Consider the following 2,696-nt stretch of genomic DNA (forward strand, 5'->3'; position numbering starts at 1 on the left):
AGTCACTTTTCGGACCCTGGTCTTCTGTGGGGGTGCCGCCGCTCTTGTCGTCGTGACAGTGTGAGTCGGCGCGCTACCCATTAGGTCCAGGATTAGCTTTAGTTTAGCTGCATCAACCACATGTCCCATGATAGTGACTTGGTCGGTGGGCAGCGGTGTTTCTGGTATTATTGGCATCCCGAATGCCGGCTGAATTACTCGGCCAGTGGGGGACTGCCCAATCCCAGAATTGTGGACTGTATCATCCTGGCAGAATTCGGTTTCGTCAGTCACAACCATTTCTTGTTGCTTTGACATTTTCTTAGCTTGTTGGGTGGGTTTTGTGTTTTTTTTTTAAGGGATTTGACTAGCTTCTAGTATCTCTCCCCACAGACGGCGCCAATTGTTCCGGGTGTAATTCCAGAGCAGTTTTGTTTACCACGCAAGCTTGGTGAATGGATGTCCTTCCTTGCCTTGACTCTTCCTCTCGGTCTCTCCTGAAACGATGAACAAACTGAGGGCTCGGCTTTGCACCGAGCGTACTCACTCCGACGCTCAAGTCAGTGAACTTAAAGGGATTAAGTTGTATGTTACTTGACAAAGTATATTGTAGAGAGATAAGGGAGATTATACCAGATGAATAGTGAGTTTTAGGTTTGATTGTGGATCCTTTCCTCAATGAGGGTTGAGGAGTATTTATAGACTTTCACCTTTTGTCACGTAGTGGCCAAGTGGGCCAAGTGGCGTAGCAGGTGGAAAGTCTGTTCTACCCTCGGCCGAGGGACCCATGGCAGGCCGGCGGGCCCTGTTGACTCCATGCCGAGGGGTCTTGGATATGAGTACGCGGATATGTCTCCCGGCTGGCGGTTGCCCAGCCGAGACCCAAGTGACCGGCCGACAGGCTGCGTCGGTTAGGCGGTCTAACATGTTGACTTGCTGTCTCTTGATCTTTGACCTTGCTCAATATGTTGACTCGGTCAGCGGGTGCAGAATATGCCTCATCAAAACCAAATGCTAATCAAGAATATTAATGTATATATAAACACACTCTACATAAAAAATTGCATAGTTAGGCATAACAATTTAAGTAAGAGCAAACTTTATACTCCCTTCAATTTCATTTATTGTTTCCCTTTCCTTTCCATCCATTTTCCTTATTGTTCCCTCTTTCCTTTTTGGACAACTTTGTGTGGTACAAAATCAATTTGATGTGGGGTCATGTATATTGTGTGGTCTAAATTGATTCCCTTATTTCTTATGTCAAAAAGAAAGGGGAATAATAAATTAAATTGGAGGGAGTATTAGTTACTCCGTAGTATACTTGTACAGTTGTACATGTACCATAGTATAAAATAATTAATTAGTGATTGTTCATTATTGTCTAAACTTCTTTCCCACATTTTATTATTCTATTAACTTCTTCGGTTAACAAAATAAAGTAAATAGAAATTATTGACTAAGACAGAGGAAGTAATCAATACAATAAGGCTGAATGAATTTCATTATTATGACGATTAACTTCAGTTACTTCGATTAATTAAACCAATTCTATATTCAAGTATTACCTTGAATTCATGGTTCTAATTTCAATAAGTTGACTTTAAAGTATGAAATTTTACTCATTTGTTTACTGTTCCAGGTGTAATTCCAGAGCAGTTATTTGTTACCACCCGTGCTTGTAGAATGACGTCTTTGGTTGAATCCTCCTCGCGGTCTCCTGAAACAATGAACAAACTGAGGGCTCGGCTTTGGACCGAGCGAACTCACTCCGACGCTCAAGTCAGTAAACTTAAAGGGATAAGTTGTGGTTACTTGGCGAAGTACGTGTTGTAGAGAGATAAAGGAGATATTACCAGATGAATAGTGTATTTTAGGTTAAATTGTGGATCTCCTCCTCAATGAGAGTTGAGGAGTATTTATAGACTTTCACCTTTTGTCACGTAGTGGCCAAGTGGCCAAGTGGCTAGCAGGTGGAAAGACTGATCTACCCCTCGGCCGAGGGACCCATGGCGGCCGGCGGGCCTGTTGACTCACCGCCGAAGGGTCTTGGATATGAGTTCGCGGATGTGTGCCTCGGCTGGCCGATTGCCCAGGCCGGGACCCAAGTGACAGCCGACAGATCTTTGCGTCGGTTAGGGCCGTCTAAGCCGTTGACTTCTTTGTGGATATCTTTGACCTTGCTCAATATGTTGATCGTCACGGGTGCGAGAATATGCCCCATCAATTTGCCCCAGCGTAGTCTATGCCGTGGTATGGGCTCCGATGTATGTTGAGCGTATATTCTGCAACGCAAGTAAAAATTTACTTGGCTTCTTCTTCCCGGCATGGCTGCTTAGGCCGTATCATATCCCCCCTCCACATGGATGTGTAATGGACATCGGATGTGGAAAAGAAAGTGGTCTTTGGCCGAGACCGAGTTTGTGAGCGTCGTGTGCTTTTGATTGCCCCCGGCGGTCTTGACAAACTTGGTTGATCGTGTGGCCGGCGGAGAACAGATACTTAGGAGTTTGTTGAGGAAGATGAATGGGCAGAGAGATTTGAAGGGGCGTGTTGAAGACGCTTGGTCACCGTTGCATTGATTGACGTTCAATCATAACAACGATTGACATTCCGTGGTTGCATGTCCGACACGTGTCTTTTTCTTTGATTGGTTGGCGTTTCATGGGCTGTGCCCTGATTGGTCCTTCTTCATGGGCCTTCCCCTATAAATAGGGCAG

The sequence above is a fragment of the Silene latifolia genome, chromosome Y, assembly GCF_048544455.1.
Source record: "Silene latifolia isolate original U9 population chromosome Y, ASM4854445v1, whole genome shotgun sequence".
NCBI lineage: Eukaryota > Viridiplantae > Streptophyta > Magnoliopsida > Caryophyllales > Caryophyllaceae > Silene > Silene latifolia.